The sequence below is a fragment of the Dromiciops gliroides genome, chromosome 2 (genome assembly GCF_019393635.1).
Source record: "Dromiciops gliroides isolate mDroGli1 chromosome 2, mDroGli1.pri, whole genome shotgun sequence".
NCBI lineage: Eukaryota > Metazoa > Chordata > Mammalia > Microbiotheria > Microbiotheriidae > Dromiciops > Dromiciops gliroides.
The window spans coordinates 497,918,716-497,931,567 of NC_057862.1; positions in this window are offsets into that span (position 1 = coordinate 497,918,716).

A 12,852-nucleotide genomic window follows, 5' to 3' on the forward strand; every position below is an offset into this window, starting at 1 on the left:
TGTGATGGGGTTAATCATTTGGCCAGGAGGAAATTTCAGGGGTCTCTGATTGTGCTGAGGCAGAGTTCTTTTGTTTTGCCCACACTCAGAACCAGGAAACAGTCTTGAGTGACAGCCCAGGTTGGGGAAGGGCACAGACATGCCTGAAATTGCACCCATGGTGAAAAAGAATTCTGTTCCCAAGTTAAAAATCAAGCAGGCCTATGGGCATCTTACAAGCAGGCAGGGCTTATATTCATGAAATCATTAGGGAGACGTAATTTGTTCTATGAGCAACACTACTCTATGGTCCAGGAAATCTAGAATGTGACTCTTATTCTCCCATTAACTTGCTGTTTCACCTTTGGCAAGTCCTCAGAACAGTGAGGGTGTTGTTCGCTCAAGTACCTTTATTTGATGAGCTATGGTTGGAAGTAAAAGTAATCATAAAACTCTAATAAACTTAATTCAATGTCTCCTACAATCTCATAAACATGAGCATGCTCTCTACTTGTGCATGTCACAATTGTAATTGTTATTCTTCTAAGATCTACAGTAGTCCATGTCAAAGTCATATAGCATCACTAGCACTAGTATTTAGAAAGTTTTTGTTGTTGTTGTGGTTGTGGGTTTTTTTCTGTCAGTGAGCAGCTTGGAACTGTTGAAAACACTAAGTTGTTTCTGAAATGAAATTTATACTGATCTCTTCAATGTAATTTACAGTTGTTGATTTAAAAAAAATACAGATAGTATCCTAAGAGGTCCTATGATGGTGAAGATAGAAGGTTGACCTTGGAATATGAAAATCTTGATTTCAAACCTTGCTTCATTCATTTGAACAGTGTAAACTTAAGGGGAGCACTTAAAATTTATTTTCTCCTGAGTTCTTTGGATGTCATTCAGTCAAAAAACCTTCACTAAATGACTACTATGTGTTCTAACTATTAGATAGGCATATTTATAGAGTCAAAGTTATATATAGATTTACTTGAATTCCTATGATTTCATTGACATAGGGAACTCTCAGATGAGAAAGCATCCTCAACCTCAAATCGAGAGTAGTCATTTTCTTTGTAACTTCTAGTCTTACAGAGTTGTCTATGGCATTGAAAAGTTAGATGATTTATCTAACTTCACACAGACAGTATTTGTCAGAGTTAGGGTTTAAATCTAGGTTTTCATGATTTTCACTCTATTATAATATGCTATCTCTGTCTATATATGCACATGTTCATATACCTTTATGCATATACATATGTATATATATATACACACATATATATTTGCAGACAGCAAATACTTTTATATATTTTCTATATTTATCTAGAAATGCAATTACATTGTCATAAGTAATATGGAATTAAGAAACTGCCTATACCAGCATAGGTACCTGCTATATAATCTATAATCATAGAAAGCTAACTGGAACATTGGGTGGCTAAATTACTTGCCAAAGGTATAACAGTATCTATCAGAATTCTTGAACTTAAGTACTTCTACTTAAATCTTCTTGATCTAACTGTGGACTATCTATCCAATACTTGGTTCTTTCTGCCTGTCTCTATTTCTCTCCCTCTATCTATGTCTATCACTATTTCTTTCCCTCTGTCTCTATGTCTTTCTCCATCTTTTTTGAATATTCATGTTCATGTAGTATAGTGAATTATTTAATTCTCAAATAAGTTATTTTACTTATTATAAGGGCTTTGTATTCAGATAACAAATAGCTCAAATACTTGAAGGTTAATTAGGAGTTAAAGAGATCCAAGGGTTAGAGTTTAGCATTCTACATAGGGAGAACTTGAAAATGTTCTATTCAACAGGTAGAAAAATGCAATGTATTTACCCTTCTTTCTCCTGTACTTTGTTTTTGGAAAATGGTACCCACTAAAAATAATGGAACCTTTCCTATTGTACCTGAAAAATATTTGAATATTAAACAACTCTTGACATACTAACATTGTCTTAGAATAAGGCTCAATAGGTAATTGAATTATAATTCAGATTAGATTATGTCAGCTGTGCAGTTACTTGTCAATCAAGTGCAAGTTGTGTTAATAAGATTCACTGAGCTTATTATCATTTGAAGGCTATTAAATTCTGGGAGGGAAAAAAAGAACTGTGAATAAAAAGGACATTATCTTGTTAAGCAAATTTCATATTCGTATTAAAGAGTGGTTGGAGAAATTTTTTAAAAAAGAGGGGGACCAATTCATAGTGAGACAATGAAATTATTTCAGATGACCTTTAAAACTGTGGAACCCCTTGCTAGAAGAAAAGAGTACAGGTTAAATAAGGGAAAGATCCTAGTAAAGCAATTACAGAAGCCTAATGTTTATATGTGAATATTATGGATTCTTTTTATTTCTTAGTCATGTATTTGAAACCACTCTGCAATGGTTAATTCAGGAGTCCAAGTTATTCTAGTGTTGTCATAGGAAAAAAAAAATCTACTAATCCTCTATGAAAAGAATTAAAGATTAAATGAAACATACAACAAATGATGACCTTTTCTCTAAGAATAGTAGGCTTCTGCCAGTCCCAAACCACCATGGATCAGTGCCTTGAAGAGCCACAGGCCACAGTGTGGCTGTGCAGTCCCTTACGAGAGCCTCAGCTCCTGACGCAATGAGGACATAGGAAAATTGCACTCTCTGTTGCCCGTCGGTTCCTGCATCTCATTCGTTTTTCTTCCTCCCGAGCTTGAAGGCCCATTTCAGCTGTGCGCAAGCTGTTCCTGAGTACTGAACTCCATCAGGCTCGGTCCTTGGCCATCTCCTCCCAGCTGTGGGTGTCTATTCCCAGAGCCCTCAAGTCTTGCTTGCATACATCTCTGTAGCAAAGCTGGGTGCGTCCAGCAGGTCTTTGGCCTGGGGCTATCTCACCATAGAGTAAGTCTTTAGGAATGTGCCTGTCTTGCATGCAGTGCAGATGACCTAGCTAGCACAGCCATCTTTGTTTCAGTAGCATGTAGATGCTCGGAAGTTGCAAGCATTGGAGCACTTCTGCATGGTGAATAACCACCATAATAATTGCCATTAATATCTGCAAAGTATTAGCAAGCAATGCATCCAAAATTGTTTTAAAATATATTGGAAGAATGACAGTGTTATGCAGTGAAAAGTACCTCAGAGTGACACTGCTGTTGCTGATGAAGACATTGATCAGAGCTGCCATATTTTTGAGGTTTGCAAAATATTGTGCATACATTGTCATGTGAGATTATTTCAACAATCTTTTGAGATAGGTGTAATTATGGATTATACTCTATTAAACTGATGAAAAAATAATTACCATAGAGGTCGAGCAACTTACCTATTGTCATACAGTGAGTAATTATTTGAGGAAAAAGTACTGAATTGCCATGGCAGGTAGGCATTATAGTGGATAGAGAATTGCACCAGGAGTTAGAAAGACATTAATTGAAATACATTTGCACATCTCAAAATTAGAGTCGTCTGATTCTGGGCAAAGCACTTAACCTTTTATTGTCTTAGTTTCCTAAGCTATAAAATGGGGGTTATAATAGTCCCTACGTTGCAGAGTTATTGTAAGAATAACATAACTTCATAATTGGCACATGGAAATAATAATTGCAAAGTCCCTAGTACAATATTTGACACATAATTTGTTACATAAATATTTATTCTCTTCCCTTTCCCTAGAGGCAGGATTTTTATTTTTGCCTCTAGGTTAAGCATTCTCTGCACTATATAACTCCTTATTCCACACTTTCTGTTTTGCACTTTAGCAAATAGGATACTTGGCTACTACCCTGGACAGTTCAATGAAGTAACTAAATTATCTTGAGCAAATTACTTAATCTATTAAAACAATATTGTCCATCCTCTATTTCATAAAGATAATAGTATTTACCCTGTTTACATCACATTGCTATTCAGAGGGAAAGATTTATTTATAGTATACTTTTTACAATCCAATAAGATGATATTTACAGTATTTAGCACAGAGCTTGACACATAATTGTTTCTTAATACTTTCTTTGTTCATCCCTTTTGGTAGATGAAAATGGCAATTAAGGGTAAGCATCATATATGAATTGGCTGAACAAACTGTGACAAAATCAGGGATACACGGGTTCAAATTGTTGTTGACCTAAGGCAGAAGAATTTGATAAGTCAACCAATCAATCAGCAAGTATTTATTAAACAACTATTAAGTACTGGGCACTGTTAGATAATGGATCTATATATATCCATTATATTATATATAGGTTCACAGAATGTCAATTTTAAGGAGTCATACGTTTTTATGAGGGAAATAACAAGGACATCTATTAGCACATACATATTAACCATAAAGAGGATGCATACATATATATGTACATATGTATGTATGTATGTATGTATGTATGTATGTATGTATGTATGTATGTATGTATATCCATCATACATACCTACCTGTAAGCATTTCTATAAGGTAATTTGACAGTTTGACAGGGAGTACACTAGTAATTGAGGTCAGGAAAGACATGTTTGAACTTCATCTTTCAGTATCAGAAGGATTTTATGAAGTAGAAATAAATAGTCCACTTCATACATAAGGGGCATCTAGTGCAAAGGAATGAAGGCAAGAGAGGCATTCTATGAAGAAAAGAGAGGCCAGTTTTTCTGCATAGAAGAGTTCCATCAGGGTGGTAATTTACAATGAGAATGTAAATAATGGTTAAGGCCTAAATTGTTTGTGGGGCAAGAGTTTCATGGAAATGGGAATGGTTGAATTAAGCCCCACACTCAACACCACCATAAAGGTGTTGTGAGCCAAGACAATGTGGAATTGACCTGGGAAATTTTGAGCAATTAATTTATCTGGGATCTAACTTTGGTCTCTTTAGGCAAGAAGGAAATAAAGATATGTTTTTATCTTCCTGTTGAGGAGTTCCTGAGGTTTAGGACATTTCCATGTGGACTACATTTAAACTAAAACTTTTACCTGCTTTGACCTTCATATAATACTTCTATTATCTTGGGAATTGCTTATACCCAGTTTCATTTTAAGGATGTTTATCTGAAGACTTGGGCTCTTTGGGATCTATTGTACCAGACATGGAACCATGACCCTGTATATCAGTTAAGGATTTTCAAAGTTAATAGAAGATTAAAATTTTATTATCAAGGCAATGGGGAGGCAACATTGCAAAGATATTAATTTAAGGAAATTCATTTTAGCAGTAGTGTTTAGGATAGAGAAAAGTGGAAACAATCCTGAGGAATTGAAACCCAACAGGAGATGAGGCAGTTGCAACAAAATCAGAGAGATATAAATACATGTATGTATGTATGTATATATGTGTGTGTACATGCATAATGGGACACATACAGTAACTTTCCTGGAGATTTGCAATGATGTTCCTTAGAAATGTACTGATTTACTAGCCTGTTCACTATTTCTCACTATTGAATTAATTTTTAGCACATTATTGATCATAATTATTTTTATAGCAGTTTTTGAGTGGATGAAAATACATACTATGTTGAATCTTATGAGAATCCATAGAGGATAAAACCATGCTTCTCCTGAAGGCAAAACATTGCATTCTGTGACTGCTGTATTTTACACTCTTACTATAAAACAATAAGTAAAGTTCCACATCATTTCTATCTTTTGTCATAATCCTTCTCAGTCTTGACAAATTATTTGTTAATATTTGGGATTATCAATAATATTAATTATTATTAACACTACTACTAGTATGTTGGTCACAGGGACCTTGAATGTCTTGAAAGCCAAGCTACTTAAGAACTTATGACTCTATTATAAAGCATGTCTTTCAAAGCCAAACATCTTCTATCACAGACTATGATGATGGCCTTTGCTTTCCCTTTATCCATTATCTCCTAAAGAAGTATACACTACTCTCCTGAGAGAGCTATTGACCCAGAATCTTTTAGATCATCAGTAAACATCACCATCACAGGTGCAGAAATTTTCTAGTGTGGCAAGACACATGATATCAAGTCAATCAAAATGAAACAATGAAATTCCCTCAGTTCATTGGAAAAGTGAATTTGCTATTTAATTTATCACAGAATTATTAATTATTCACTTATACATGTATGAAAATTCCTGAAAACATAGTATAATTCTGCAAAATATCAAAAAGTAATAAAGCAACATAATCCCAAAGCTTATGCATGTTTAAATCAATTCTGTTCAATATGATTTATTAAATATTTCCTTTATATAAGGCTTTGTATTAGGTTAAGGGGATAGAAAGATGAAAGCAAAGTAATATCTACCCTCAAAGAGTTTACATTTCTGAGGACTGCATTTGAGAAATTTGACATGTACACAGAAAAGTATTGTGGTGAAAGAATCTGAATTTTGTTTAAGAATCCTCAAATACCTCAAAGATCTAAAATCAGAAGGGAGACTTTATTCATTTTACCAATGAAGAAACTGTGAGACAGAGTGTGACTTATTCAGACATAAAGCTATCAAGTATATGAGTTGGAATTTGAACTCCATTCTTGCTCCATATCCAGTGAACTATCTACCACTATTAACTACTTGACCAGGGAAAAGTCACTCAACTTACCAGAGTTTTCTCATCCATAACACATGGGTGGGCTTCTTATGGAAGTCCTCCATTTAGTGGGGAAACTAAATAATCTCTAAACTACTTTCTAAATAGAAAATCCAGATAACATATTTCATTTATATGATTCTCACATTTTAAAGTGTATATATATATATATATATATATATATATACCCCCAATGAAAAATCATTCCAACTTAAATTATTAATTTTGCATATATATCTTGGTGATATCCATAATAGCTCGAGTCTTTGTGAATTTCAAAAGGTCAGAGGAATTGAAAAAAAGAAAAAATATTTTAAAAATATGTATACTCAAAGCAAACTTCCTATTTGGTAAAGTACAAATATGTCTATACATCTATGTGGTTATATAAGCTTTCAAAATCTATAGGGTGTTCCTTTAACTCTATCTAGTGAATTTATTAATAATATTATAGTAATATTAATTATTATGTTAACATCTCCCAAATAACACTGCTAGTTAAAGTGTACCTATTTTCTTCTATTTTTATTTAGAATTTTATTTTTCTCAAATTACATGTAAAAAATTAATATCAATTTTTAAAACTTTGTATTTCACATTCTCTTCCTCCCTCCCCAGCCACCTTAAGAATTCAAGCAATTCAAGCAATTCAATAAGTTATACATGTGTCATGTAAGAATTGATTTGGAGACCCCCATCTTTGGCTAAAATTAGAAAACCTCAGGTAGTTTCCTCCCTGGCTCCCTCCATCTGCCCCCAGGCACACAAGTCTTGGGCATGACCCAGTATATACGGAAAACCTTGGAGGCCTGGGTCCCTCCACCCATTCCTCGCGCATCCTGCATGGGGACTCCATGCCCCAGTTGGCCTTGGGCACAACCAGAGAATTAGCTCAGGGTGGGGGAGAGCATGGGCAGTTGGCCCAAGTTACCTGAGAGAGAAGGGTTTTTTAAGAGCAAGAAGGGAGTAGTGAAGAAGGGTCAGTAGAAGAAGGTGAAGGAACAACCAGAGAGTGAGCAACCCATAGAGACAGAGTGACCAAGAAAGAGGTTGGTAGAAGGAGTGAAGGAGATGAGGGGGAGATGACAGGAAGCACAGGTGGCAGTGGCAGCAGCCAGCCACCTACAGGCAAGCGACAAGGGAGGAGATTTCCTGGTGGCAGGAGAGCAAATTAAACTTAGGTCATATGTCCTACTTTTCTTTATTCTTATTTCTAAGTTTATTCTTACCAATAAACCCTATTTTTTTCTGCTTTTATTGAAAGGAAGCTTTTTGATCTCGTTTCTTGTTAGTCTAGGAGAAGCAGTGGGAGAGTGGGCAAGCCCTCACAGATTGGCCCATATGGGGCTTAACAAACCTGGGGGATTCTTTTAAAACTCCCTTAGAGATTGGAAGCTCCAGCCAGCCAGGAGTTTACAGACTAGCAAGGCAGATAAAAGCTTACAGTAGTCAGGGAAAACATTTCCATATTAGGAATGTTGTGAAAGAAAACAGACAAAAAATTTAGAAAAAGGAACTAACAAAAACAATTATGCTTTACTCTGTATTCACATACCATCAGCTCATTTTCTGTAGATGTTTTGCATTTTTCATAAGTCCTTCAGAGTTGTCTTAGATCTTTGTATTGCTGAAAATAACAAAGTCATTCATAGCATATCATCCTAAAATATTGCTGTAATTTTGTATATAGTACATTTCACTTTGGATCATTTCATGTAAGTCTTTCCAGGTTTTTCTGATGCCATCCTGCTCATCATTTTTTTATAATAAACTACACTTATATAGTAAAGAGAGATTTGCTTACAATACACCCATCATGTTGATTATTGCAACAATAATAAATAACATTTATATTGTATCTTATACCTGAAAAAATACTTTTTTAAACAATATCCCAGCAAAGTACTATATATTTTACATCCCACCCATCCTCCTCCTCATCACCCTCTACAATATCTTACATTGCTCTTGCCTCTGCTTAAAATTTTTTCACAGTTACTATTACTGTGTTTACCTCCATCCTATTCCCTCTCCATATTTACTTTATTTTCTATCTTCTTTCATCCTCTCTCTCCTCAAATGGGTTTTGCTTCTGACTGCTCCCTCCCCCAATCTTTCCTGCCTTCTTTCAATCCCCCCTATCTTATCCCCTTCACTTCCTACTTTCCTGCAGGGTAATAATATACCCACTTGAGTGTGTATGTTATTCCATTTTTGAGTCAATTCTGATGAGAGTAAGGCTCAAACACTCCCTCGCACCTCTCCATCTTCCCCCACACACACACTCCATAAGAGTTTTCTTGCTTCTTTTGTGTGAGACATTTTACTCCATTCCATCTCTCTTTCCCTTTCTCCAAGTGAATTAATCTCACCTATTAATTTTATTTTTAAAGTTATCATACCTTCATATTCAACACATACCTGTTCTCTCTGTTCAAATATAATCCATTAAGGTACCCTAATAATGAGAAAATTCTTTTTAGTTACAAATATCATCTTCTCATGTAGGAATGTAAATAATTTAGCCTTTTAATATCATGTATTCTTTCTTTTCCCTGTTTACCTTTTTATGTTTCTCTAATGTCTTGTATTTGAAAGTCAGATTTTCTATTCAGCTCATGTCTTTTTATCATGAATGCCTTACAGTCCTCTCTTTGAATTCCCATTTTTCTCCTGAAAGATTACTCTGTAGGTGATTCTTGGTTGTAATGCCAGTTTCTTTGCCCTCTGTAATATCATAGCCCAAACCCTCTAGTCCTTTAATGTAGAAGCTGCTAGATTTTGTTTTATCCTGACTGTCACTCCACAATATTTGAATTGTTCCTATCTGTCTTGTTGCAATATTTTCTCCTTTACCTGGGTGCTCTGGAGTTTGGCTATAACATATCTAGAAGTTTTCATTTGGGGATCTTTTTCAGGAGGTGATTGGCGGATTCTTTCAATTTCTATTTGACTTTCAGCCTCTAGATTATCAGGGCAATTTTCCCTGACAATTTCTTGGAAGATGATGTCTAAGTTCTTTTTTTGATCATGGTTTACAGTTAGTCCAATGATTTTCCATTTATCTTGCCTGGATCTATTTTCCAGGTCAGTTGTTTTTCCAGGGAGATATTTCTCATTACCCTCTATTTTTTCATTCTTTTGGTTTTGCTTTATTGTATCTTGATTTCTCATAAAGTCATTCGCTTCAATTTGCTCAATCTCAATTTTTAAGTAACTGCTTTTTTCAGAGAACTTTTGTATCTCCTTTTCCATTTGACTTTTCAATCTTTTGACTTTTTTCATGACTTTCCCGGATCTCTCTTATTTCTCTTTCCATTTTTCCTCTATCTTTCTTACCTTATCTTCAAAGTCATTTTTGAGTGCTTCCATGCCCTGAGACAAATTCATATTTTTCTTAGAAGCTTTGACTTTTTTATCTTCTTCTCAGAGTGTATTTTGATCTTCCTTGTCAGCAAAGAAATTTTCTAGGGTCAGCATCTTTTTCTGTCTGCTTATTTTGCTAGCCTATTTCTTGACTTTTAACTCCTACTTAACATGGGGCACTGCTTCCAGGGTGCACTGTCCCATGGTTCAGGGGATCCCAGGTGGTATAATTTAAGGAAAGGAACATTTGCCACTCCCCTAGTCTGTGTTCTTGTCTGCAAGTAATCACAGGCCTGTTTGCCCTCTGACCTGGGAGAGAAACCTATTCCACTTTGCAAGCTCTGGTGTGCCTGAGCTCCTCCCTGACCTGGGCCACCACTCAAGACTGTGACCTGGATCCTAGCTTAGGCAAAACAACAGAGTCCTGCCTCAGTGCCCCTGCAATCTCCCCCTGGCCAACTACCTCTCAACCCACTCACTGTCTGTGGGTTGAGTTCTAGAAGCAACCCCAGGTGGGAGGCTCCTCTGGCGTGGCCTCTCTGGGGTTGAATCTGCTTGGTGAGGCTGTGAGTCTGTGCTCCACACTCACCCCAGCACAACAGATCTTTCCCACTGACCTCCTAAGCCATCTTTGGCTAGAAAATGATTTCACCCAGTCCTTTTGTGGGCTCTGCTGCTCCTGGAATTTGAAAGATTTTGGAGGGGTTTTGGGGGAGAGCTCTGAGAAGTCACTGCCTTTCCTCTGCCATCTTGGCTCCTCTGTGTTTTGTTTCTGACATATTTTCTATTTTTTTAAATTAAAAAAGAATTTTAAATATTTTAATTTCTTCTATTTATTATTATTATTTTTATCTTTATTATTACTATTATTTTGCAGGGCAATGAGTGTTAAGTGATTTACCCAGGATCACACAGCTAGTAAATGTCAATTGTCTGAGGATGGATTTGAACTCTGGTCCTCCTGAATCCAGGGCTGGTACTTTATCTACTGTACCACATAGCTGCCCAAATTTCTTCTATTTTTAAACCAGAATTTACTCCACACATGCCTACATGGGTTTTATGGATGTGTTAAACAGATTAAAAATAATCCTATGTGACAAGAAAAATTTAGAAATCATTAAAAGAAATGAATTTATCACTGTTTTCATGGAAAGTTATGAATCTATTTCCAACTTAATTTAATTCAACTTAATCCTAGTGCTTTACAATTTATATAGTATATAGCTTTTTACAGATCGAAGATTGTCTCCCCATTAGATTTTGGGCTTCTGGAGGTCAGAGACTGTCTTTTGACTCTTTTCATATCCCTAGTGCTTAACAAAATACCTGACAGATAGTAGGTACTAAATAAATATTTTGGTTGATTAATGTGTTTGTAGAGAAGTGAAAAGCCTGGAAGAGTCTGATTGATGTGTATTCTATTTTTGGTATTAAACCTTTCAAATGATTAAAAGAAAAAAATGCTAAACATGTTTATGTGGAAGGGAAAGAAAAATTATAAGAGTGAATTTCAAAAAATACAAACCAAAAAAAAAAAGAAAAGAAACAAAAATCTTTCTAAAAGAAGGGTACATAACTGTCTAAAGTTAATAATGTGGAGACTAGAAATTCACAGTTATCTAACTAGAATATAAGATATGTAGAAAATGGGGGGAAAGGAGTAAGTAGAGGATAAATATAAAAGCATGTGATTTTGGTGAAATTCTTGACATAGGAAACTGGCTCACCAATGAAACAGATAAAGCTGATGAAATATCATTTTTATAGAATGATAAGAAGGCCATTTTGACTGGACTTTGGACTATACAAAGGAAGGTAGTGTATAATAAAGCTTGAAAGATAGTCTGTGAATAGCCTAATATCCAAACTGAGAAGTTAATATTTGATCCTTGACATAATGCCTTTGGTACCTGAATGGAAAATGTGAGCATAATATGAAGAGGATGAATGCAGGGAGACTAATTAGAATGAAATTTAAATAATCCAACCAAGAATTCATGAAGACCTAAACTAAAGTGGTATTAACATGCATGGAGAAAGATGTTTAAATTCAAGTGACATTTTGGAAGAAAACAATTTATACCACTTTATAACAATTTCCATAATGAATTTGATGAAAAAAATAAATACAGTAGCAAGTGATTATACCAACATAATACAAAGATCACACATTAAAAACAAAACAAAACAACCCTCAGATAAGTGAAAATCCAAGAGAATGTGAACAATACTGTCAAAAGCTGCAGATCATTAAGAATTTGCTATTGCATGTTCACCTTCCAAATCAGGATCCCTTAGTTCATACCTAAAAGAGTTAAGCTACTCATCTCTGAGATCTCTGAGCCTGTGCAAATAATCTTCATCTAAGCAATTTTTCTTCCCCGCTACTGTGCTATTCTACCTTCCAAAACAGACATCCAGAGAACACTCTTGAGGGGAGCTAAGCAAATTAGTTCTGAACCCATTGCTATCATTCATACCCCTCATGTTTTCCACCCCAAGATCAAAGTGAAAATCAACACTACCATTGCCTTTGGAAGGGGAATATCAATGTGTTAATGGTCTGCATTTTTCATTTTTTCACCATTCTATTGATTTCTCCAACCAATATATTGTTCCTTGGCTACACTACCTAATATGTATTATCTCCTCTTTTTAGTAAGCTCCCAGAAAGCAGAGACTGAATATGTTTCATATTTCTGATTTCTTTACTTAGCATAGAACTTGCCTTTTAGTAAGGGCTCAGTGAACACTTCATTCTTTCAGTAAAGAATAATGAATGAGAAAAGGCCACAAGACTGAAAAAAAAAACCATATATTTGTCATGATGCAAAAGAATATACACATACATATGAAAATTAGAGACAGTTAAAAAATATGCTTCAATCCAAGCTAAGGGAAGTAGTCAGGGTATAATTATTCCCATTTTATACATGAGATTATTGAAAATCCTTCAG